Source organism: Pipistrellus kuhlii, unplaced genomic scaffold (genome assembly GCF_014108245.1).
Source record: "Pipistrellus kuhlii isolate mPipKuh1 unplaced genomic scaffold, mPipKuh1.p scaffold_m20_p_1, whole genome shotgun sequence".
NCBI lineage: Eukaryota > Metazoa > Chordata > Mammalia > Chiroptera > Vespertilionidae > Pipistrellus > Pipistrellus kuhlii.
The window spans coordinates 91,929,724-91,955,968 of record NW_023425404.1 but is presented as its reverse complement, the minus strand read 5'-3'; the positions used below and the strand labels follow the sequence as shown (position 1 = coordinate 91,955,968).

The 26,245-nt window shown below is 40.1% G+C and overlaps 1 protein-coding gene and 1 long non-coding RNA gene across 14 annotated transcripts in view; one reads left to right on the top strand and one right to left on the bottom strand.

Annotated features, from left to right (window-relative positions):
* MYO9A (myosin IXA) overlaps positions 1–26,245 on the bottom strand; it is a 384,919-nt gene that overhangs the window by 336,187 nt on the left and 22,487 nt on the right. The gene's annotated exons all lie outside the window — the stretch shown is intronic.
* Positions 471–26,245, top strand: LOC123653043. The gene is made up of 3 exons (XR_006742683.1): positions 471–748; positions 11,439–11,444; positions 26,233–26,245. It is a non-coding gene; the product is annotated as an uncharacterized LOC123653043 (long non-coding RNA).

Sequence of the window (26,245 nt, the reverse complement as noted above, 5' to 3'; positions counted from 1 at the left end):
CCCCAGTAGGGGGTGTGCAAGAGGCAGCTGTTCGATGACTCTCTCATAGATGTTTCTAACTGTCTATTTCTCTCCCTTCCTCTCTGTACAAAATCAATAAAATATATTTTAAAAAAAAAAAAAAAGAAGGAAATCTGTAAGTAGGTCTTGTTTTCGAAGAATGTCTTATTTCTGGGGAAACATGATATAAAAGAATCAGAGGTATAGAAAGGGAGTGGACTGACGATTCTCAGGGAAAAGGGGTGTGGGGGTGTGGGAAGAGACTGAACAAAAATTATACACCTATGGATGAGGACAGTGGGGGGTGGGGAAAGAGCAGAGAGTGGGGTAGGAACCTGGTGAAGGGGAGCAATGGAGGGAAAAAAGAGGAACAATTGTAATAATCTGAACAATAAAGATTTATTTTTTTAACAAAGAAAAATAAAGAAATATACTTCTTAACTAAAAAAAAAAAAAAAAAAAAAAGAATCAAACCTGGACCCTGTGGTCCTCAGGCCAAGGCTCTATCCACTGAGCCAAACCGGCTAGGGTAGGATATAATATTTCTTAGCCCCTCTAGCAGCGGACCTTCATTTTTTCCTCCTGGAATGAAGTGGAAAAACCCTAGATCACCTTCTTGGATTCTCATTACCCAAGTTACCAAGAACACTGCAAGTGGCATAGAGGGAGCTTAGGCAATGAGCAGTCAGAAAAGGTATTTCCTCTGCAGCTCACACGCAGAGGCGGGACTGCTGGTGTGCCATCGTGTGTCTGCTCAGGGCCTGCTCCAGCAGTGCCGCAGCAGCTGGAGCAGGACCGTGTCTGTGTGTCCACTTCAGGCTTGCACCAACTGTGGCTTGCCTGACCGCACATGCAGTACCCTCCCACCTATCTGCACACACAACCTCATCCTGAGCCAGTTGTGACTGTTACACTGCCCTGGCTAATTTGCATATTTTATGCCCCAATATATATATACACACAGTTGCCTATTATTTATGGATTTTTGTGCTACAATGGCAGAACTGGTGGTGAAAAGTGGATTTACTATAAGACTCCCAAACGCACAAAATTATGGGTTGAACAAGGTCAACCATCAACATTGACTGCAAGGCCAAATCGCTTCGGAAAGAAGACAGTTCTACGCGTTTGGTGGTATTGGGAAGGTGTGGTGTACTATGACTTCTAAAACCAGGTGAAACCATTAATACTCATTGCTACTGACAACAAATAATCGATCTGAACCCTGCTTTGATCATGAAACAATCAAAATGGACCAGAAGAGGCAGCAAAGTAATTTTGCTTCATGATAACACACCATCACACACTTCAAAACCAGTTAAAGACACACTAAAAGATCCTGCCTGGAAGTATTAACCCACCCGCTGTATTCACCAGACCTTGCTCCTTCAGACTACCACTTGTTCCAATCAATAGCACACACACTTTCTGAGCAGCAATTCAAAACATAAGAAGTGGGAAATTGTGTCTCTGAATGTTTTGCCTAAAAACAGGAAAAGTTCTATTGGGGCAGTATCCACAAATTACCTGAAAGATGGGGGAAATGAACATTATTTTGAATAAAGAACTTTTGATGTTTCTCTTGAAATCAGCGTGTTTTCTTTGATTACAAAATCCACCATTATTAACCGGTACACCTAGTATACCTTCTTCTAGTGAAAGTACTATGTTTTTATTTGAAGAACTACCTGGTTATATGACAGAGTTTAAATGGGTCAAACTCATCCCCTAGCTAAAATAGAGGGGTGGTTATTAATTATGACACTGGCTCAGTTTATTCCATTAAGTCTAGTGATGATGGTGGCGGTTCACTATACTGAAACATGGCTGCAACTATTAAAAAAGAATTTTTTTTTTCCATTAGGGCTGCTAATCTAGAAAGATGTACATTACTACCCCGCTTATCTACAGTTTCACTTTCTGTATTTTAAATTATCATAGTTAACCACTGTCTAAAACTATTGAATGGAAAACTCCAGAAGTAAATAAGTTCATATGTTTTAAATTGTGTGTCATTCTGAGTAATGTGATGAAAGTTTACACAATCCTGCTATGTCTGCCTCAGGGTCATGAGTCATCCTTTGTCCAGTGTATCCCTCTATATAAAGTTTATATTATAAACTATTCAACAATCAGTAACTTAGTAGCTCACCATGGCTTGATTATCCAGGATGATCCAAAGTAAATGATCCTTTTTCTGCCATAAGATCAATAGTAGCCTAACATTATATCACAATCCTATGTCATTCACCTAATTTCATCTCATCATATAGGCATTGTATCATCTGACATCATCATAAGGAGGGTGAGTATAATAAAATGATTTTGAGAGCAAGAAAGAGACCATATTCAAATAATTCTTATTACAAGTAACTTTTAATTTTTAATTTGTTTTTATTGATTTCAGAGAAAGGGAGAGGAAGAGATAGAAACATCTATATATAAAAGGCTAATATGCAAAGAATCCCCTCAGTGTTCAACCCAGGAGACTATAAGTTTGATCACTCACTATGACGTGCACTGGCCACCAGAGGGCAGCAAAGAACAAAAGGCCCCAGCCAGCAGCAGAAAGGCTCCAATCAGCCCTGATTGCCAGCCAGGCCTACGGATCCTATCCGTGCCCGAATTTCATGCACCAAGCCTCTAGTCTAGGGGTGTCGAACTCAATCAGAGAAGGGGCCAAAATCTAAAATCCAGCCTAAATCGCGGGCCAAATGGTTTACTGAACAGTCATAAACTGTCATTGTGATGGAAACGCAGCGGAGTGCAGTGATGACAGCGCAGTGCGGACCACATTGCAAGGCCTGGCGGGACGGATTTGGCCTGAGGGCCTTGTGTTTGACACATGTGCTCTAGTCAATGATGAAAGAGAATCATTAACTGGCTGCCTGTACACCACCACAGAAAATCAAGCCCACAATCCGGGTATGTGCCCTGACCAGGAATCAAACCATGACCTCCTGCTTCATGGGTTGACACTCAATCATTAAACCACACTGGCCAGACTATTTCAGTATTTTTTATAAATTTCCTATTTTATTATTATTATTAATCTCTTACTGAGCCTGTTATAAATTAAAATGTATCATATTTATGGGACAAAACACAGTATATACAGAGTTAAGTACTACCCACGGTTTCAGGCATTCACAGGGGTCTAGGAATATATATCCCATGAATAAGGGGGAATACGGTAAATCTAGAGCTGTTGGCTGTTGGTTTTTAAACCTGAATGCTTTAAAAAAAAAAAATAAAAAAAAAAAGTTTTTGTAGTAAAAGAGAATGAACACACACATTCTGTTTGGGCCACTGAATTCATCAATGAATCAAAAAAACTCAACCACTGAACTTTCTTGTTAAGTGTGGCAATCAATTCTCTTTTATGCCCTAAGCCACTGTGAATTGGGTTTCTGTCATCCACAATCAAAAGAACCCACTACAAAAAATAAAATCTCAGTGCAATACTCTTTGAGAATATAGGTATTCTTTGTTATCCAAATCCCTGATATCGAAAAATATCTTTAAACTAAGGAACCAAATATATTTAAATAAACTTTTAGATACTCCCTTCATTATCATGCTACTTGCTATCCAAACCTGAGAAACCAAACAGATTCAAATAAGGCAGTACTCCCCTGACATCCAATTCACATTTTTTAATTGAAGAATTAAACAAGAGTTAAAGTGAAGGATACTTGTAATGCCAATCTTGAACAAATAAGGCAATAAATATACAACATAATGCAAAATGACAACCCAAAAAATATAAAATTGTATTTAACAGTATACATATATAAAAACGAACAGAAATGTTAGGCTTCTGGGAAATCTTCAAAATGTCCTTTTATACTTGTCACTAAAAGTAAGGTTAAAGTGCATCACCTCATTTGAGTTTAACAGCAATTCTCTAAGACAGAGAACAAAACCTTTCAAGTCATAAAATTAAGGCTTAAAGAGGAAAGAAATAAGAGAAACCAAGATGGCAGCATAGGTAAACACCTGAACTTGCTGCCTCACACAACCACTTCAAAACTACAACTAAAAGACAAAACCGACATCATCCAGAACCACAGATAGGCTGGCTGAGTGGAAATTCTACAACTAGAAGGAAAGACAAAAGCACACTGAGACTCAGAGGAGGTGCGGAAGTAAAGTGCAGAGGAATAGAGGTGAGTGCTTGGAGAGGGCTAGTACCTGATTATGTGACTGGCTTTTTCAATCCACAGGAAGACACAAACTCCCAACTGCTCTGAACTCCAGTTCTGGGGACCCAGACTCATATGGAGAGAAACTGGACTGTCTGGTAGCAGGCGGAACTTGAGGGCGGCTTTCTCTCAGAGATACTTGCAGCCAGGCCTAGGGATCCTATCTGTGCCTGAATTTCATGCACCAAGCCTCTAGTCAGTGATGAAAGAGAATCATCAACTGGCTGCCTGTACACCACCACAGAAAATCAAGCCCACAATCCGGGCATGTGTCCTGACCCAAGGGCCTCTGAGGATAGGGCCGAGATTCAGCCATAGCTGTTGCTCTACCCTGTTGATTCCCTGAGACCCTGCCCCACCAAAGTGGTGCGCAGAGGCTTTTGCATATGAATGGCCTGGCCCTTTGCCAACTATTATTATTTAACAAACTACAGCAGGGTCAGAAAGCACCAAAACTTCCAAAAGAAGGCCCAAGGCCCCACAGTAGAGCTTGCATTGCTTCACAGCTGGGCCTCATCTGAGCACTTCCAAATCCCAAAGAGGAATCTGCAGAACTATCTGCTGGATGGCCTCAGGCAGAGGATAAATTTGAACCTCCTTGGAGATCCAAGAGCCAGTGTACCCAGTGGTCAGAGTGGGGCCATCCACATTACAACTCCTCAGATCCAAAAAGAACACACTCAGGGGGGCAGACTCAGTGAGCTTGAAAGCCCCACTGGAGAAAGTCTTGCCCTATAAGAATGTCTCCAGCACAGAAGTTCTCCCAGCATAGACACAGGTGATCTTCACAGCCAATTGGCTTGGAGGTCAATTCCTCCCAGTGATACCAACAATAATCAAGGCTTACCTACAATAAGACTGTGCACACAGCCCACAAAGGGGTACATCAGGGGTGTCCACCTCAGGTAATTGGAGAGGCCTATAGAACACCTAGCACACAAAGCCACACTATAAACACAGCGAAGCAGCCAAAATGCGGAGACAAAGAAACAGGTCAAAAATTACAGAAATGGAGGAAAGCAAACTAACTAGATATAGAGTTCAAAACCACAGTTATAAGATTACTCAAAAATCTTCTAGAAACCACTGATAAATTTAGTGAGACCCTTAAGTATATAAAAAAGCACCAACTAGAAATGAAGCATACACTGACTGAAATAAAGAATAATATGCTGAGATCCAACAGCAGACTAGAGGATTGCAAGAATCAAGTCACAGATTTGAAATATGAAGAAGCAAAAAACATCCAACCGGAAAAGCAAAAAGCAAAAAGAATTCAAAAAGTTGAAGATAGTGTAAGGAGCCTCTGGGACAATTTGAAGTATACCAACATCTGAATTATGGGGGTGCCAGAAAAATATATAGAGCAAGATATTGAAAACCTAGGTGAAGAAATAAAGACAGAAAATGTCCCCCACCTGGTGAAAGAAATAGACTTACAAGTCCAGAAAGCGCACAGAACTCCAAACAAAAGGAATCCAAAGAGGACCACACCAAAACACATCATAATTAAAATGCCAAGGGCAAAAAACAGAGAATCTTAAAAGCAGCAAGAGAAAAACAGTTACCTACCAACAAGGGAGAACCCAGACAATTGTCAGCTGATTTCTCAACAGAAACTATGCAGGCCTGAAGGGAGTGGCAAAAAATATTTGAAGTGACGAACAGCAAGAAACACAACCAAGATTACTCAGCAAAGCTATCATTCAGAATTGAAGGGCAAATAAAGAACTTCACAAACAAGAAAAAGCTGAAGGAGTTCATCACCACCTAACCAGTATTATATGAAATGCTGAAAGGTATTCTTTAAGAAGAGGAAGAAGAAAAAGGTATAGATAAAAATTATGAACAACAAAAAGACTTCAAATACATATCTGTCAACAAGTGAATCTAAAAATCAAGTGAATAAAAAAATTGATGAACAGAATAAACTGGTGAATATAATAGAATCAGGAGAATAGAAAGGGAGTGGACAATTCTCAGGGGAAAGGGGTGTGGGGGTATGAGAAGAGACTGGACAAAAATCATACACCTATGGATGTGGACAATTGGGGGGGGGGGGGTTAAAGGGCAGAGGGTGGGGGGGGAGCTATGTGGGGGGGAGGGGGAGGAGCAACTGTAATAACCTGTGCAATAAAGATTTATTTTTTTAAAAAAGAGGAAGGAAATATATGGACTTTAAAGTGGCATTTCAAATCACTATGGAAAAGGAATTTATGCAATAATAATGTGGGGATAAATGTGGAAATAAAATTATACAAAGAATTAGCATATTACTGGTACTATTACAGCAATCAAACATTGCTGCATCTTTTATAAAGAAAATTAATATTCTTTTTATTCTCTATACCAGTGTTTCCCAAAGTGTGGTACACGTACCCCCAGGGATATGGGAAGAGTTTGGTGGGGGTACGCGTTGCACTGGAGTTTGGTGGGGATATGCACTGCACCGTGCTTAGCTGCGCCTAATTCTACGTTCTCATGAGTACAAGGGGTACTCAGCATTACGAAAATTATAGAAGGGGTACACATATGTCAAAAGTTTGGGAAACACTGCATACCAAAGTAGTTCTTTCAAAAATATATCCTAACAGAAAAACAATGTGGTAGACAGTTGCTATGGTCAGAAGGGTGTGGTTCAGAATAGGCCAGCTTATGATGGTATTTACTGGACTAAGTTAAAAGAAACTAAATTATAAAAGGAAACTATTGTGGAGAAAGAAAACGAAATTAGAAATTAGAGTTTCCTTTAAATTCAAGTTCAGTTAAAAATATGAAACAACTAGAGATTTTGAATGCAGTTTTGTATCTGTGCACTAATAAAATTTAATTTTCAAAAATTATATACTGTTGCTTTTACTTTATCAAATTCTTAAGGTTATACATGCTTTATCATAGGAATCTATAGATGAATGTTAACAGAATCATACATTATCATTCACTAACAAGAGAGGTAAGGAATCAGGCAAATACTAGTACATGTCTGAAAAATAAAAATCTAGCTTCACTAAAGAAAAAAAATTAGCCGAAACCAGTTTGGCTCAGTGGATAGAGCCTCAGCCTGCGGACTGAAGGGTTCCAGGTTTGATTCCGATCAAGGGCACATACATTGGTTGCGGGCACATCTCTAGTGGGAGGTGTGCATGAGGCAGCTCATCGATGTTTCTCTCTCATCAATGTCCCTAGCTCTCTATCCCTCTCCCTTCCTCTCCGTAAAAAATCAATAAAATATATTAAAGGAAAGGGAAGGAAAGGGAAGGAAAGGGAAGGAAAGGGAAGGAAAGGGAAGGAAAGGGAAGGAAAGGGAAGGAAAGGGAAGGAAAGGGAAGGAAAGGGAAGGAAAGGGAAGGAAGAAAGGAAGAAAGGAAGAAAGGAAGAAAGGAAGAAAGGAAGAAAGGAAGAAAGAAAGAAAGAAAGAAAGAAAGAAAGAAAGAAAGAAAGAAAAAGAAAGAAAGAAAGAAAACAAATTACTTAAGCCCTGGTCACTGTGGCTCTGTGGTTAAACTGTTGGCCTGCACAGTGAATGGTCATAGGTTTGATTCCCAGTCAAGGGCACATACCCGGGTTGCAGGTTCGTTCCACAGCCCAGGTCAGGCAGGGTGTGTGTGCGTGCATGCAGGAAGCTACTAATTGATGTGTATCTCTTACCCTACCCCTTTCTTCCATTTTATCTAAAAGGGATGGAAAAATATCCACAAGTGAGAATTTTTTAAAAATCACTCAAGGCAAAGGCCTCACCAGTACATATTAAAAGGAGAACATTCTATTATTATCAAGGCAAGGTCCAATTGTGGAAAACAATAGTGATGTAAGTGAAGCTGTAAGTTTCATGGGGAGAGAGCTATTAAACACTTTTAACTTATTTTAGAAAAACAACCCTGGGAAAGTGGTACACATGTTTCTTCACTATTTCAGTAGTTAGAATTCAAGTGTTCTACAAATAAACAGTTATTACCATAAAAATGTGTAATCACATATACAAATATATATGCAACTTACTTCCATATGTAAATATATTTTTAAACTCTACAAACTGTTTCTTAATGTTTCTTTTTTTTTTTTTTTTTTTTTTTTCAGTACTCCCCAATACTCTTACAAACCCATTTCCTTCTTTCCTATTTACATACCTGGGCTATATTTCCCAAACTTCCTTGCAGTTAGTTTCATATGACCATGTGACCAAATCTTAAGCCAATAAAATGTGGGCAGGAATGATGAACATTCCCTTCAGGCTGATCAAATAAAATTCTCATTCTGCTGGAAAAATGGGAGAGGATTCAGAAAAAGATCTAAGGTCCTAAAGCCATGGTTGGCAAACTGTGGCTCACGAGCCACAGGCGGCTCTTTGGCCCCTTGAGTGTGGCTCTTCCACAAAATATCAGGCCTGGGGGAGTCTATTTTGAAAAAGTGGCATTAGAAAAATTTTAAGTTTAAAAAATTTGTTTCTCAAAAGAAATTTCAATCATTGTACTGTTGATATTTTGCTCTGTTGACTAATGAGTTTGCTGGCCACTGTCCTAAGGGATACAGAGCCACTAGATGGAATGAATCTGGGCCCAAAATGTCTACATGGAGAAGAGTTCCCACTATTACCTCTCCTCCATTCATTTTACTGCACTCCACTGTGATGTATTGTAAATAAGAAATAAAGTCCGGAGAGATCCAAGATGGCGGCATAGGTAAACTGATGCCAGGCACAACAATTACAAAACTACAACTAAAAGACAAAACGTCTTATCACCCAGAACCATGGGATAGCTCGCTGAGAGGAAGCTCTACAACTAGACTGAAAGAAAAAAGAGCATTCAAGGCACAAGCGCTGAAAAACTGAGGGCGCACGCGCGATACGGGCTGGCAGTGGATCCCGGCTGGAGGTTTGCGTTGCTTTCCTCAACCCAAAGAGAGGCAAGTTCCCAATCTCTCTAAAATTCAGTTTTTGGGGAGAAGCTAGCTGATCAGTCAGAAAGTGAGGGTGGCTTCGTTGCAGAGCTACGAGCAAGAATAATTGTTTGCTGTGCTGGGCCCACGAGACCCAAGGACGCAGGCTGAGAGGCAGAGATGGCTGACGGGCAGCCATCGTTATTGGCCACGCCCTAGCCTCCTAATGCCCTGAGACCCCGCCCCGCACAATCTACAAACACACCCAAGCTCCAAGCAGCAGGTTTTGCAAATGAATGGCCTTCTCTAGTGCAGTATAACCTAGCAAACTTGAAACCTGGTGCAGACAGCTCCAAAGCCTCCAAGCTTCAAACAGGGAGGAGAGAACTGTGGTTCTCACCGTAGCTCCTGCAGAGTGGCCTCAAACAGTAGCTGAACTGCACCCCATTGAAGATCCAGAAGCCAGTGTACCCAGTGGTCAGTATGAGACACCAGATTTCAACTCCTCACACCCATAAGTGACACATTCGGGAGACAGACTCAGTGAGCACCATAGTCCCACTGAAACAAAGCCTGCACCATAAGCGTGTCTCCAGCATAGCAGTTCTTCCTTTATAGACACAGAGGATCCTCACAGCTGATAGGCCTGGAGGAAAATTCCTCCCAGTGTACCAACTGCAATCAAGGCTTAATTACACCAAGACTTTGCACTCAGCCCACAAAGAGGTGTACCAAGAGTGACCACCTCAGGTGATTGGGGAAGCTGACCTACTGGCCTCTATAGGTCACCAACCACACAAAGCCACTGCATCAACACAGAGAAGCAGCCAAAATGCAGACACAGAAACATGTTACGAACGAAAGAGATGGAGGAAAGAGTTCAGAACCACATTTATAAGGTTATTCAAGAATCTTCTAAAAACGTTTGAGAAACTTGCAGGGCATATTTCCATTGATTTTTAAATAATCTTTTTCTTATTATACTACTAGAGACCCATGCACGAAAATTCATGTTCTGGGGGTGAAGGGGTCCCCCAGCCCAGCCTGCATCCTCTCACAGTCCAGGACCCCTTGGGGATGTCCGACTGACGATTTAGCCCCCCCCCTCCCCAAATTGGCAGGCAAATATTCCTCTGGCAGCCCAGAAGCCCTTGGGGGATTTCCAACTGATGGCTTAGGACTATTCCCTGAGGGATCTAGCCTAAGCTGACAGTCAGACATCCTTACCACTGACACGGAGACAAGAGACACTCTTGCCACTTCTGCTATGCTGGCCAGCCATGAACTGGCTTCTGGCTGAGTGGTGCTCCCCATGTGGAAGCGCACTGACTACGAGAGGGCAGCTCCTGTGTTGAGCATCTGCCACCTGGTGGTCAGTGCGTGTCATAGCGACTGGTCATTCCCAGTCATTCTGCCATTAGAATCAATTTGCATATTACCCTTGCTATTCACCCTTTCTCCATAATAGAAGTGTCAACCAAATTCACAATCAACAATGACAGATCAAAACACGTGTGTGACTGGCACCAGCAAGAACTTTATATGTACTGCCCATGCACCAGTCAACTTAGCCTTTTATATATATAGATAAACTTATTAATTAGACCTGCTTTCTGATTTAGCTAAACTTTTCCTAGAATAGTGAAGCACCCCAATTTCTCTTTCAGGTAATTTCAGCAACATAGCAGTAAATATCAACACGAAGCAGATTATTATTGTAGATCATGCAGGAAAAGGGTAAAATATCTAATTGTAGCAGTGTTGACTATACTGTGCACAGTGACAAAACCTGAAGTCATTTTCAAGTTCCACCATTTATTATTTTTCAGTTGGATCAAGTTTCTAAACTTTATAAATCTCTGATGTCTTGCTAATGAAAAGAAAATAGGATTCTAAAGAGTCTCCTATCTACCTACTCCAAGACTTCTGTTAGGATTAAATGAGATAAGGCATGGGGAAATGCTTCACAGACATTTAGTTGAATTGTAAAATGTTTGCACCTGGCTATAAAGCAAGTCATGTTTCTGGGCTAAAGAAATTCCAAGGAGGCTAGTCTCTAGGGAGAGGAAGATGGGCGTTGCTACATGATGTCATTACGCGGCGCCCACAGCCACCATTTCCGGGCTGGGCTGGGCTATGGGTTACATTTTGTGCCATGGGATCTTGCCAGCATTAGCTGTGGTTTAGTGGGGTGTGGCTCCAGGGTGCTGGCAGGGCCTTTGTCCCACTTGGGAAAAGCCAAGTGTTGGTTTGTTAGTGCCAGGTCCATGGTGCCATTTATTTTTAAATGGCCAGTGCACATCACTGCAGCTCTTGCATTGAGCATCTGCCCCTGGTGATCAGTGCACGTCATAGCTCCCAGTTGGAAGGAAGGACACTTAGCCTTTTACATAGAGAGAGATATAAATAGATTGTTGCATGTACACAGATAATAATTTAATAAATTAAAAAAATAGAAAAATAAATAGATTGTTGCTCAATTCCTTCATTGCACAGATCTTAACCAACATGCCAAAACTCTTCAACAATTAAGATTCTGAGATAAAAAAATAAAAAAAAAAACCAATGATACAAATGAACAAGTAATTCTGAATATCCATTAGTTCTCTTTTAATAAAGGGTCAGACAGTAAATATTTTAGGTTTTGTGGGTCACATAAAACCTGTCATATATTCACTCTTTTTGATATTTAAAAAAATCTAAAACCCATTTTTAGCTCTCAGACAGTACAAAAACAGGTTACCTGCCGTATTTGACCTGTGGGCAGTAGCTTGACTATCATTATAATAGAGGACTGAGCTGTGCTTATTTCAGTTATCGCAACACTCAGTGATGCCTCTTGGAGATGGTCAGAATCCTATAGGACATAAAGGAGCAAACTGCTAATATATGGGTGATACATTTCTAGGTAAAAGGAATAGGTATTACAAATGTCAAAATCAGAAATAAATTTAGTATGGTTGAGAAAGAGAAAGGAGGTTAGTGTGTCTGAAGCAAAGTATTCAAAGAAGAAAATGGAAAAAGATGAGGTCAGAGGTAGGAAAGGTTTAGACTGTGTAGTAGCTTGTAAACTGTAATAGAAATGGGTATTTTGTTTTGATACAGGGAACAATAGTGGGTTATATTATTAAATAGGTTATATCATATAATTTATACGTTATATTACAATATAATTTATATTTTAAAAAGATTACTCCAATTGCTTAAAAGAGAATGAATTAGAAGGAGGGAAGGAGGAATAGAAGCAAGAAGATAAATTAGGAGGTGCCTGTAGTAGTACAGGCAAAGACAATGGGTGTTTGACAGAGCAATAGCAATGGAGACTGAAAGTAGACAGATTGGATGTGTATTCTGAACTCAATGAAATACACGAGTAAATTTATTCCATAGAGCCAACTTGAGTTAAATGTGGGAACAAACATAACACGAAGGTTTATGTGAAAGCAATTGGGTAAATAGTGGTTCTATTTATTAATATGGGAAAGAGGAATATGACTTCAAATGCCTTTTGTCATATTAAGTCTAAAATTCCTATAGAATATCCAAATGGAAATATCATGTAAATAACTGGATATATATATAGGCTGAAAAACAAATGAGAAAAGGACTAGAGATAATGCACATCTGGTAATCATCCACATATGGTTGGCATTTTAAGCAACCAGACTAAATGACCTCACATATGAAGAGACTCAGAGAAAAAGAACTATGACCAAGCCCTGTGGATTATTAATGTTTAGTGGTCCAGGTGCAAAAAGAAAGGGGAATAAAAAACAGAGCAGTTAATGATTTAAAAGCACTTAGTAGTAACAGTGGTGGTGATAGTAGTAGTAATAGTAGTAGTAGTAATGGTAAACCCTTAGAATACTTATGTGCCAAAGTATTCATTAAAATCATTAAATCTGAGAACAATTTTGGAAGGTAAGCACTACTATCGCCATTCTCAAATGAAGAAACTTAAGAGAATAAACAGCCTGCGTAGATGACATTTCTAAGCAAAGAAAACCATCCAGAGAAATTAAGAGTCACAAAAGAGAAGTATTTCAAGAAGTAGCAAATGAAGTCAGATAATGGTAGACAAATGACCTATATATTTTTAACTATGGAAATCAGTTATGACCATTTCTATGCTTGATTTATGATTGTAGTGGACTGATTCAAGGCAAGTATCTCAATTTCTTCATGAGATTAGTGTGAGAGACAAACAAGTTAACATATGAAAAGAATTTAAAACAGTATTGGGCACAAGTACTAGTAAGCAGTCATGAAGTGTTGGCAAGTTTTATTAGTATAATCACTAGAGACCCGGTTGCACGAAATTCATGCACGGTGGAGGCGGGGGTGTCCTTCAGCCCAGCCTGCACCCTCTCCAATCTAAGACATCCCTCTCACAATCCAGAACTGCTGGATCCCAACCGCTCGTCTGCCTGCCTTCCTGATTGCCCCTAATCACTTCTGCCTGCCACACCCCTAACAACTCCCCTGCCAGCCTAATTAAAGTCTAACTGCTCCCCTGCCAGTCTGTTTGCCCCCAACTTCCCTCCTATGCCCTCCTGGTCACCCCTAATTGCCTTCCCCTGCAGGCTTGATCACCCCGAACTGCCCTCTCTTGTAGGCCTGGTCCCTCCCAACTGTCCTCCCCTGCTGGCCTGTTCACCCACAGCAGCCCTCCCTTGCAGGCCTGGTTCCTTCCAACTGCCCTCTTCTGCTGGCCATCTTGTGTCCACATGGGGACAGAATTTTTGACCATTTGTGGCAGCGATCTTGTGTGTTGGAGTGATGGTCAATCTGCATATTACTCTTTTATTAGATAGGATAGAGGCCTGGTGCATGGGTCTGGGCCAGCTGGTTTGCCCTGAAGGGTGTCCCAGATCAGGGTGGGGGTTCCCTTGGGGCGTGGGATGGCCTGGGTGAGAGGCCTGTGGTGGGAGGCGTGGGATGGCCTGGGTGAGAGGCTGGCCACGCCCCCTGGCGACCCAAGTGGAGGCCCTGGTTTCTAGGCTTTATCTATCTTCTACAATTGAAATTTTGTAGCATGGAGCAGAGCCAAGCCTTCTACCGTGTTTCCCCGAAAATAAGACATCCTCTGAAAATAAGACCTAGCACATGGAAAAATAAGACATCCCCTGAAAATAAGATCTAGCGCATCTTTGGGAGCAAAAATTAATATAAGACACTGTCTTATTTTCGGGGAAACAGGGTACTTGCTCCATGGTGGCAGCCATTTCTGTTGGAATTTATTTATCTTCTATAACTGAAACTTTGTAGCCTTAAGTGGAGGTCAAAGCAGGTCAGGGCTGCAGAAGCTTGGCTTCCTCCATTGCCAAGGTCAACTCAAGCCTCCTGCTCTCTCCAGCTCCATGGTTGCTGCCTTTTTGGTTAGGATTTATTTATCTTCTATAATTGAAACTTTGTAGCCTTAAGCAGAGGCCTGAGCCGGCCAGGGTGTATGGAAAACTTGGCTTCCTCCATTGCCAGGGAAACTCAAGTCTCCCTCCTGCTCTCTCCGTGGCCATAGCCATCTTAGTTGAGTTAATTTGCATACTCACTTATGACTGGCTTGTAGGCATGGTTTGTGAGTGTGGTGGAGTAATGGTTAATTTTGCATATTACTCTTTTATTAGATAGTATAATAATAATTATTGGGTATTCTATTACCTACATATAAGCAGACATCTTATATTTCCTATTATAAATCACTCATGGTTACTAATCTAGTTTTATAACATCATCCTCTAATATGAAGTCCCAGGAGAATCCAAACCTGCCAATACTTTGACCTTGAACTTTCAGCCTCCAGAACTGTGAAAAAATAAGTTACTGTCATTTAAGCTATCTAGTCTGTGGTATTTTGTTATGGTAGCCCTAGCAAACTAATACAGTTTCAGCACACAATTATTAATACACTTTAATTGACCTTGTATTATAATGAATTCCAAGGGATACAAACTCTTATTTTTCTCTCAGAGATATAACGTCCTCTATGTCCACTATTTTTCTTGTTCAAAAAGAGCTTCAAATATTATACTCAAGTTCCTTTCTCTTCCACCCACTCAAATGTAATCATCTCTGTCCTCTATTCTTAGTATTTACCACCATTATCAGGTCTATTTTCCAACACACTAGCAAATTTGTAATCTGACATATTTAACACTTGACACTCTGACACCATTTTCCCCCTCACGCACTCCTTTACCAGATGCCTCATTTATACTTCTTAGCCTCAGCAGTGCTGACAATGAGGCATTTACCAAGTGTACCTGTTAATAATATAAATTTTTTTTCAATAGATGGAGTTACACATATGTTGATACATATGTGATTTGATATGTATGCTATTTTGTTGTATTGACAGCACGCTTCAAAACTTCATATGTCAAATTTGCTAAAGGTGTTTTTGCGTATATATTTTTACACTTAAAAATGGCGAATTTCGTGCCAAAAAAAAAAAAAATGAACATTTGCGGAAAGTTTTAATTCATTACTTTAATTTGAAGAAAAATGCTGCTGGAAGTTTTCGTTTACTTTGGAAAACTTCTGGTGAACATGCTCCATCTCAAGATACTTGTGAATGCTGGTTTAAATGCTTTAAAAGTGATGATTTAGATGTGAAAGATAAAAAACATCCAGGTCAACCAAAAAGTTTGAAGACCAACAATTACAAGCATTAATGGATGAAGATGCATGTCAAACTCAAAAACAACTTGCAGAAAGATTAAATGTTTCTCTGAAAATTATTTCTGATCACTTACAAGCAATGGGAAAGATTTTAAAGGAAGGGGAATAAGTGCCAGATCTATTGAATGAAAGACAAATGGAAAACCAAAAAATCATCGGTAAAAATGTTGCTTCAACAGCACGAAATAGTCTTTTTTTGCATCGAATTGTGACTGGTGATGAAAAGTGGATTTATTTTGAGAATCTCAAATGCGCAAAGTCATGAATTCATCTAGGTCAACTATCAACATAGACTGCAAGGCCAAATAGCTTTGTAAAAAAAGACAATGCTATGTGTTTGGTAGGATCAGGAAGGTGTGGTGTAACAATTAATAATGATTGCTACCAACAACAAATAATCAATTTGAACCACTCTTTTACCATGGAATGACCAGAATGTGCCAGAAGACACAGAAAAGTAATTTTGCTTCATGATGACACACCACCACACACAGTTAAAGATTTACCAGACCTTTCTCCTTCACACTACCACTTGTTCCGAACGATGGCACACACACTTTCTGAGCAGCACTTCAAAACATACAAAAAAATGGAAAATTGTGTCTCTGAATGGTTTACCTCAAAACAGGAAAAATTTTATTGGGACAGTATCCACAAATTACTTGAAAGATGAGGGAAATGTGTAGCTAGTGGTGGACATTACTTTGAATAAAGCGCTTTTGATGTTTATCTTAAAATTATCATGTTTGGTTTTTTTTATTACAAAATCCGCATTATTAATCAGTACACCTAATAGAAGCATCACCAGCTAATGAGAGCACCTTTGATTCATGAACAAACCATTAACATGATGGTTTCTGTCAATTATTTAGCTTATTGCTTACACCAGAAGGCTGGAGATTTTTTCTGACTGCTGCAGTTGTTCTTCAGTTCAGAAAGTTCAAATGTTAACTCTATGTAGATTATTAAAAGTGAAAAACACTGCTCTTCAAATACTATCAAGAGAGTTCAGCTTCATTGAGTTATTACCATCAACAAAACATGTGCTAAGCGTTGATTTCTCTACTTACACTGGTAAATCTGTGCTCATTTATCTACACATCTAGTGTCCCTTCTCTGACCAATAATGTGCATTTTTGCAAAGCAATTACCTTCCAAAGGTAGTAATATGATCAGAGAACAGAGTATCTCTTAACTTATTTAAGAAGAAAGCCTAAAATTATGTTACCATTAGAATGAAAACAGCTAAGTTATGCTTCAAAATGTTCATCAAATATCACCTTACTGCCTAAAGAGTCAAAAGATGGCAAATAAATTATTTTTATTCCTTCAAGGTCTTAATCCTATCACCAGTAATTCTGCCAGACCAGTTACAGAAAAGTGCAATCTTAAATTTTTCCTAGGGTTTTGGTAGTTTTAAAAAGGTGCCATCATTCACTATGTGTCAAAAACTATACTATGCCAATAACTTCAAATGGGATTATAAATAATGTTACCTCTGCTTCGTTAACCTGTAAGATAACAATGCTAAATAACTTATAGTCACTGAGTATCCATGAAAATAAGTTAGTAGTTTTATGTAAAATAAAAGTAAAAAATGTTACTTTACAGCATGGCGATCATTATTTTACTGCATAGAATCAGATAGCTAATCACAGATTGCTTATTAGTTCAGAATTACATATTAGTAAAATTTCAACTAAACTTTTAGAAGTCATTCTAGAAATTTAAGTTTTCCAATGAATTGGGATTTCAGCTCTTTAAGTATTAGAAGTTGTTTTCAAATACTCTGGATGAAATTATTTCTACAACATATTTCAAGAACATTATATCCTTTTAAGCAGGGTATACTGAATATAATTTATGCTTTACTTAGAAATTTTAAAAATTACAATAAATGTCAATTTTTATGATAGTAACATTCATAGAAACTACTGATATGTATGAGCAAGGCCATCTGCCTCCATCCTCAATATCACTAGATTGGCAAACTTTTAGTTTATAGAAAAGCTTTTAATCCTGTCAGCATAATACCGTGTTTCCCCGAAAATAAGACATCCTCCGAAAATAAGACCTACTTACAAGTTTCCTTCTGAGTGAAATATAAGGCATCCCAAAAAAAATAAGGCCCCCCTAGGCTCTGTCTCAGAATGCTATTGCTAAACATGAGAGATTTGGTCCACTAATTCTGAAAGAAATAGAGTGACAAGAAATTCACCAGGAAATTCAGGAATTGGATTGTTATGATGATGTTCCAGAAGACGATGACATGATTGTCATTGAATAAATGGGTAAATTCTTGATACTGTAGGATTCACAGTTTGTCTGGTTTGTATTGACAACTACTGTACTACCGTATCGTATACAGGTAATAAATTTCCTTTATTTTCATTTAACAATAAATGTGTACCGTATTCTTCTTCATGGAAAAATAAGACATCCCCTGAAAATAAGACCTAGCGCATCTTTGGCAGCAAAAATTAATATAAGACACTGTCTTATTTTCGGGGAAACAGGGTAGCCTACAAACATCCCTGTTTCATTGCCGCCTCTAATCCATGTGACCTTGAAAACCAAATATTCACTTAAATTGTCAAAAATGAACTTCTAAATGAAAAGTCTGAGGGATTCTCACATAAGTATAGAAATGTTAACCGCATCTATCCTATATAATAAAAGGCTAATATGGAAATAGACTGAACAATTGGTCGCTATGATGTGCGCTGACCACCGGAAGATGTGTGCAGAACATGCGGGCATCAACCATGGCGGATGGTGGAACAGATCAGCGGAGGGGCGCCAGACCAAGGCAAGCCTCTGATGATTACTGAAAATTCTTTGCTCCTGCTCACGGTGGTCCTGCCTGGGGCTTGCTCCCACTGCCAGTACCAGCCCTGCTTGCACCCACTGCTAGTGCTGACGCCCACTCCCACCCATAGCCAGTTGGAGAGCCGCTGCTCGCACCTGCTGCAGTCACGTAGCGCCGGTCCCAATCACTCAGCACTGTCATGGGGTGCAAATGGCAACTGGCAGCCCAAATTGCCCCTCAAGGCTTCTCCCCCTCTCCCTGCTCCTGAGGGGCAATCAGGGCCAGCAGCCACCTCTCACACCCGCTGCCAGGGATGGCTCCACTCACATTTGCTGCCAGCACCAGAACCACCATTCGCACCACAGCCAGTGCTGAAGCTGCTGCTCACACCTGCTACCAGCACTGGGGGCCAGTCCCAATTGCTCTGTGCCATAGCTGGTATGAGTGATAGCTGCCAGCCCTGATCGTCTATGAGGGCTTCTCCACCTCCCCTTGCTACTGAGAGGTGATCAGGGCAGCAGCAGCCACTCACACCCATTGACCGCACCAGCCCCGCTCGTACCTGTGGCTGGCAGCAACCCCAATCGCTCTATTCCGTCAGTGGGTGCAAACAGGGCTGGCACTGTCAGTGCATGGGAGCAGTAGCAGCAGGAACGGGGCTGCCATCAGAAAGGGGACCAAGGACCATAACAGGAGGGGACATGGGGGGCATAGAGAATGTCCGAAGACCCACCACTGTGCACTGTAGCCTCGCGGCCCACAGTTCCTTTCAAGGTGCATAAATTCGTGTACATGGCCCCTAGTCCTATCTAATAAAAAGGAAATATGCAAATTGATCATCACTCCAACACACTAGATGGCCACCCCCATGTGGACACAAGATGCAACCACAAGATGGCCAGCAGGGGAGGGCAGTTGGGAGGGACAAGGGATCCAGGGAAAGACAGTAGGGACAGACAAGGCCGGCAGGAGAGGGCAGTTGGGGGGGGGGGGGGGGGGGGGGGACCAAGCCAGCAGGAAAGTTTGGGGGACCAGGCCTGCAAGAGAAGGCAGTTGTTGGGGACCAGGCCTGCAGAGTAGGGTAGTTGGGGAGGATCAGGCCTCCAAGGAAGGGCAGTTGGGGGTGACTAGGTCAGCAGGGAAGGGCAGTTGAGAAGGACCAGGCCTGCAAGGGAGGGTAGTTGGGGGCAATCAGGCCTGCAGGGCAGGAAAGTTAGGAGTAACCAGGCTGGCAGAGGAGGGCAGTTGGGGTTTACCAGGCCTCCAGGAAAGTACAGTTGGGGGGTGCGTGGGGAGACCAGGCCTACAAGGGAGGGCAGTAGGGTGAGACCAGGACAGCAGGCGAGGGTAGTTGGGGGGGAGGGGAGGAAGAGACAAGGCCAGCAGGGAGGCAGTTGGGAGGGATCAGGCCTGCAGGGGAGGGCAGTTAGGGGCAATCAGGCAGGCAGGGAAGCAGTTGGGTGTTGATCAAGCTGACAGTGGAGTGGTTAGGGGGTTGATCAGGCTGGCAGGCAGAAGTAGTTAGGGGCAATCAGGCATGCAGGCAAGCATTTGGGAGCCAGCAGTCGTGAATTATGAGAGGAAAGTCTGCACTCTTAGGCAATCAGACATCCCTCAAGGGGTCCCAGATTGGAGAGGGTGAAGGCTGGGATGAGGGACAGCCCTCCTCCACCCCGTGCACGAACTTCATGCACCAGGCCTCTAGTCCTACCTAATAAAATAGTAATATGCAAATTAACCATCACTCTGCTACACCCACTGGCCACACCCACCTCGCTTGATATTAGTTCTTGTTGTAGTTTGTATTCTACTTGAGGTACTTGTTGCTGTCATTTGTCAGAATTAATGGCTGTTCTTTTAAGAGTTTTCTTACCATATATATATATTGTTCCCCTCTTCTTTTGTATACTCTTTCTTTTCTTTCTTTTTTTCTTCCTTTTCCCAATTTCATTTTTGCCCTCCTTTCTTTATTTCTTTTTTTTTTTTTCTCATCTTCTTTCTCTCCTACCCTCTAATTTGCCTTTCTCTAGTGGTCACCTTTATTTCGGATTATTAATATCGTGTATACATTTCTGTTCCATTTCTTGTGTGTTGGACCTGGTTGTGTTGTATTTTGTGCCTTTAAATCAACGCAGGAGAGAGAGAACTACATAACAAGACACCCTGAGAAGAGGGACCATGGGGAAACAAAGAAACAGTCCAAATATGAAAGAAAAGCAGGCATCACTAGAAAAGGAAGTAAACAAATTGGAGGCAAGCAACCTGCCATGAAAAGAATTCAGTGAAATGGTCATAAGGTGGCTAAAAATAATGGAAGACAAGTTTGACAATATGTATAAGAACCAAGAGGAAATGAAGAACTAAGAAGAAACGAAAAATGACATCACTGCTGTAAAGAACTCAATAGGAAGCAACAAGAGCAGACTAGAAGAAGCAGAGGACTGCATCAGTGAGCTAGAAGACAAGGTGGGGAAAAATGCCCAAGTAGAGGGGAAAAAAAATTAAAAAGCAGGAGGAGAGTCTAAGGGAACTTTGGGACATCACAAAACAAAACAACATCTGCATAATAAGGGTTCCAGAAGGACAAGAAACTGAGCAAGGAATAGAAAACCTGTTTGAAGAAATAATGACAAAAAAGTTCCCCAATATTGGAAAGAAAAAACCCACACAAATCCAAGCTCAAAGAGTCCCAAACAAAATGAACCCCAAAGGCCAACACCAAGGCACGTTATAATTAAATTGGCAAACACCAGTGACAAAATAAGAATCTTAAAAGCAGCCAGAGAAAGACAGAAAGTTACCTACAAAGGAACCTCCATCAGACTAGCTACTGATTTCTCAACAGAAACTCATCAGGTCAGAAGGGAATGGAATGAAATAACAAAGTCATGCAAAGGTGGGTTCTGAATCCAAAAATATTGTACCCAGCAAGGCTATCAATCAAAATTGAAGGTGAAATCAGGAGCTTCACAGACAAAAAAAAAAAAAAAAAAAAAAAAAAAAAAAAAAAAAAAAAAAAAAAAAAAAAAAAAAAAAAAAAAAAAAGGACTAATTGAATTTATTACAATCAAACCAGCAATGCAAGAAATGCTAAAGGGTCTGCTGTAAAAAAAGAAATAGAAAGCGAAGAAGGAACACAGGATAAAAAATAAAAATGGCATCAAAAAAGCACCTATCAATAATAACTTTAAATGTAAATGGTTAACTGCACTAATCAAAAGACGTGGGGTAACGGACTGGATAAGAAAAGAAGACCCATAGATCTGCTGTCTACAAGAAACCCACCTCAGAAAAAAAGACAGACACAGACTGAGGGTAAAAGGATGAAAAAAGGTTTTTCAGGTGAATGAAAATGAAGAAGAAAAAAAAAAAGCTGTGTTAGCAATACTTATCTCTGACAAATTAGATCTCAAAGGGAAGGACATAACAAGAGATAGAGATAAGAAAGACCACTTCATAATACTAAAGGGAACAATCCAACAAGAAGAAATAACTCTGGTAAACATATATGCACCCAATACAGAAGCACCCAAATACATTAAAAAAAAAAAACTCCTAGAAGATATAAGCTCATTCTTTGAAGCCCACATCACCCTAATACCAAAACCAGATAAAGACAACACAATGAAAGAGAATTACAGGCCAATATCCCTCATGAATATAGATACCAAAATCCTCAACAAAATTCTAGAAAATCAGATCCAGCAGTACATCAGAAAGATCATACACCATGACCAAGTAGGATTTATCCCGGGAGTGCAAAGAAAGTATAACATCCACAAATCAATAAACGTGATACATCACATAAGCAAATTGGGAGGTAAATATCACATAGTCATATCAATTGATGCAGAAAAAGCATTTGACAAAATCCAACACCCTTTCTTGATTAAAAACTCTCAACAAGGTCGGAATAGAAGGATCATACCTCAACATAAAAGCTATATATGATAAGCCCACAGCAAACATCATACTCAATGGGCAAAAACTAAAACCATTCCCTCTAAAAAAAGGAACAAGACAGGGATGCTCACTCTCACCACTCCTGTTTGACAAGTTGACATAATACTATACATAAAAAACCCGAAAGACTCCATCAAAAATCTAATAGACTTAATAAATGAATTTGGCAATGTAGCGGTATACAAAATTAATACCAAGAAATCTATGGCATTTCTATACAATAGTGGACTTAAAGAAAGAGAGACTAAAAAAGCAATCCCATTTATCATAGCACCAAAAAAAAATAAGATACTTAGGAATAAACTTAACTAAGGAGGTAAAAGACTTACATTGGGAAAAACTACACGACAGTGAAAAAAAAGAGATAAAGATGTAAACAGATGGAAGAACATACCAGGTTCATGGATTGGTAGAATCAACATTAAAATGTCCATACTACCCAAAGCAATCTATAGATTCAATGTACTCCCCATTAAAATGCCAACAGCATATTTCACAGACCTAGAAAGAACTCTCCAAAAATTCATCTAGAATAAAAAAAGACCCTGAATAGCCACAGCAATCATGAGAAAGAAGAATAAAGTAGGAGGAATCTGAATACCAGACTTCAAGCTGTATTACAAAGCCACTGTCCTCAAAACAGCCTGGTACTGGCACAAGAACAGACATATAGACCAATGGAATAGAACAGAGAATCCAGATATCGACCCAAACAACAATGCTCAATTAATATTTGACAAAGGAGGTATGAACATACAATGGAATCAAGACAATCTCTTCAATAAATGGTGTTGAGAAAGTCGGACAGATACTTGCCAAAAAATGAGACCAGATCACCAACTTACACCATACACAAAAATAAATTAAAAATGGATACAGGACTTAAACATTAGAGGGAAAACCATAAAAATACTGGAGAAACCGAAATCGATTTGGCTCAGATGATAGAGCATCGACCTGCGTACTGAAGGGTCCCACGTTAGGTTCTGGTCAAGGGCATGTACCTTGGTTGCGGACACATCCCCAGTGGGGGGGTATGTAAGAGGCAGCTGATCGATGATTCTCTCTCATCAATGTTTCTAACTCTCTATCGCTCTCTCTTCCTCTCTATAAAAAAAAATCAATAAAATATATATATATTTTTTAAATACTGGAGGAATCCACAGGCAGCAAAATCTCAGACATATTCGGAAAGAACTTCTTCACTGATACTGCCCCTAGGGCAATGGAAGCTAAAGAGATAATAAACAAATGGTACTAAATCAAAATATAAAGCTTTTTTACAGCAAAAGAAACCATCAACAAAACAAGAAAGACCCCTGAATGGAGAACATATTTGCAAATGTTATCACTGATAAAGGTTTAATCTCCAACATCTACAGGCAGCTATACAACTTAATAAAATAAGATAAATGATCCAATAAAAAAATGGGCAATGGACCTAAATAGAATCTTTTTGAAAGAAGACAGAAGGGCAAGAGATACATGAAAACATGCTCAAAGTCACTAATTATCCAAGAGATGCAAATCAAAACGACAATGCGGTTCCATCTCACACCTGTCAGAATGGCAATCATCAACAAATCAAACAACGAGTGTTGGCAAGGATGCAGGAGAAAAAGGAACCCTTGTGCACTGCTGGTGGGAATGCAGACTGGTGTAGCCACTATGGAGAACAGTATGGAGTTTCCTTAAGAAACTAAAAATGGAGCTCCCATTTGACCCAGTAAACCCACTTCTAGGAATATATCCTAGGAAACTAGAAACACCAATCAGAAAGGATATATGCACCCCTATGTTCATAGCACAATTCACCATAGCTAAGATTTGGAAACAGCCTAAATGTCCATCAGCAGATGAGTGGATTAGAAAACTATGGAGCATCTACATAATGGAATACTATGCTGCTATAAAAATGAAAGAATTCTTACCATTTGCAGCAGCATGGAAGTATCTGGAGAGCATTATGTTAAGTGAAATAAGAAAGTGAATGAAAGAAAAATACCACCTGATCTCACTCATTTATGGAAAACAAAGAACGTTATAACCTGAGGAATAAAAGGTAGATACAGAGGCAGTAAAGCATCAAAAAGACTATCAAATTACAGCGAGAAGGCTGGGGGGTGTTGAGGAGGGAGGGAAATAGATCAACCAAAGGACTTGTATGCATGCATAAAAGCACACCAATGGACACAAGACACTGGGGGTGGGAGGTGGGATGAGGGCATGCAACAGGGAGTAGGGGAGGCTGGGGGAAGGTCAATGGGGATAGGAGATATATGTACTAATATATGTAATATTTTAAACAATAAAAAAAAATTTAAAAAGAGAGATGATAAGAGTGCGAAAGCTAAGTTAGACCCCGACCAAAACCCAACTCGAGCTTTGGTTTTCACAGTCTCATAAAGATAAAAGTCATGCCTGGACCTACCTTAGGTAGTAAGTCATATAGGAGATCCTATACCATACAACTGGAACCCATAAAATGAACCAAAGTAAATGTGATCCATTTTAACCTATCTCCTAAGAATTGCAAGGAAAGTTCCTTTGGCACTGCGGTTTAAAGGAGAAAGGAAAAGAAGAGTTTTTGACAAGTTAGAACTTCTTCTGTAAAGGGCAAAATATATATAGGTTAGCCTTTAGAGGCCATGTGATCTCTATTGCAACCACTCAACTCTGTCATTATAGCATGAAAACAGCCACAGACAAAACAGAAAACACTATTTAAGAACACTAAAATTTAAGTTTCATGTCACAAAATATTGTCCTTTTTTCCCAATTATTTAAAAATGTTAAAACCATTCTTAACTTTCAACCTTACATAAACAGGCTACAGGCCACAAGACACATACTGACTGCCGCCTCAGCTACCGTGTTTCCCCGAAAATAAAGCATCCTCCGAAAATAAGACCTACTTACAGATTTCCTTCTGAGTAAAATATAAGGCATCCCCCGAAAATAAGGCCCCCCGTAGGCTCTGTCTTGGAATGAAAATTAATTTACCGTAAACTTTGTGAAACCTAAACTGCAAGAAGTTGTGACTTGGGTGAAGAATTCATGGGAGAAAATCACTGACAGTTGCATTGCAAATGCACTGCGAGCGGGCTATCTTGACAAGAAGTACTCATTTAAAGACAGTGCTATTGCTAAACATGAGAGATTTGGTCCACTAATTCTGAAAGAAATGGAGTCACAAGAAATTCACCAGGAAATTCAGAAATTGGATTGTTATGATGATGTTCCAGAAGATGATGACATGATTGTCATTGAATAAATGAGTAAATTCTTGATACTGTATTGACAACTACTGTACTACCGTACCGTATACAGGTAATAAATTTCCTTTATTTTCATTTAACAATAAATGTGTACCGTATTCTTCTTCATGGAAAAATAAGACATCCCCTGAAAATAAGACCTAGCGCATCTTTGGGAGCAAAAATTAATATAAGACACTGTCTTATTTTCGGGGAAACAGGGCACCACAACCCTACCTAGACAGGCACACATACACATACACAGACTTGTGACCTTAATTCACATTGCCTGGAAACCCAGGTTATAGTCATCTAGAAGATGTATGAGCAAGTGTCACAAATAATGACCTAAGAAAAGGCATTATTTAGAACTAGAGGCCCAGTGCATGAATTCGTGCATGGGTGGGTTCTGGCCAGTCCAATCCCAATCAGGGCAGATCAGGCAGGGCCGAGCC